Raw genomic sequence first — 1,314 nt, 5'->3', positions numbered from 1 at the left:
ACAAAATTAAAAAAATTAAAAGTAGTATAAAAATTTAATTAAAAAAATATATATAGAGATCTAACTAAAAATTTAGTAAAATGATAGGGATTAATAGAATAATTAAACTTTAGTAAAATGAAATAAAAAATTATGAAATTAATTGATTAAATTATGTCATCAAATATTTTATAGAGTTTATAGGTAAACGGTTCCGCTACGTTACCAACAACATATGCCAACTTCTGCCAACTCTTATTTATAATTGTGTTTCATGGAAATGTATTCGTGGATGTGTCTAATAAAAATGTCTTTTTTATAGCTGTGTTTAATAGAAGTGTCTTTATAGATATATTTTCTGGATGTGTCTCTTTATATATGTATTTAAAATATATTAATTATTAGACACATCCCGAACACACTTCCATGAAACACAATTATAAATAAGAGTTGGCAGATAATATGTTGGTACCCTATACTTTTTCATAGGTAAAATAGATAGGATGATTGTATAATTTGGTGGTCACAAAAAACTTATTGTAGCCATCATTTTTCATGATTGTACTCCGTTATTGATTATTATGTTTTTTGTTAACTATTTTTTCTTTTATAAATACTTTTGTAACACTAAATAAAGCTAAAAAGATTTTACTTTAGATTAGTGTTTTCCTTTAACCTATTTTTTTTAAATAATAAAAGAAAGAAAGGAATATATGGATTATGGAGAAAGAAAATATGATCATCATACAACATGTTGGGGGAAAATTGGGAGGCATGAAATAGTGAGTTCTCATTGTGCTTCCAACAAATCAACCTTCCACATTTGTTGTCAATTTATATATATGTTGCTGTTTGGATCAGCTGAGAATAACTCTTGTTGTGTCTTCTTCAGCCACATAAAAGAAACAATAATAATTCTTGTGATGTTTATCATATACCTTCTTTTAATGCCTTGTGATTGTATGTCCACCAATTTTGTATTGTATTTGTATATTAACTTATGCTTATAAACAAAGATTTGAATTTGAATACGTTGTTAGATAATCAATCGTGTATTATCACCTAAAAATAACTAATTTTTAAATTTATTATTTAAAAAATAACATGACTAGGGTACTTGAACCTTTTATTATTCCACCAAAACAAAAATGAAGAACCTAAGAGTAGGCATGCCTATGACTATTAGATGGAACAATATTAATTACTTGATGCCTATAAAGTATAAAGTATAAACCCATGGTTGATTATTCTACATGAGATTGGGACCTCCAATAAGGGATTTGGTGGAAGGATTATATAATTCTAAAATACCCAAAAAAAAAAAAAAAGGAGGAC

Source organism: Arachis ipaensis, chromosome B07 (assembly GCF_000816755.2).
Source record: "Arachis ipaensis cultivar K30076 chromosome B07, Araip1.1, whole genome shotgun sequence".
NCBI classification, from domain to species: Eukaryota; Viridiplantae; Streptophyta; class Magnoliopsida; order Fabales; family Fabaceae; genus Arachis; species Arachis ipaensis.
The sequence above is the reverse complement of the archived record's forward strand: the minus strand, read 5'-3'. Positions refer to the sequence as shown.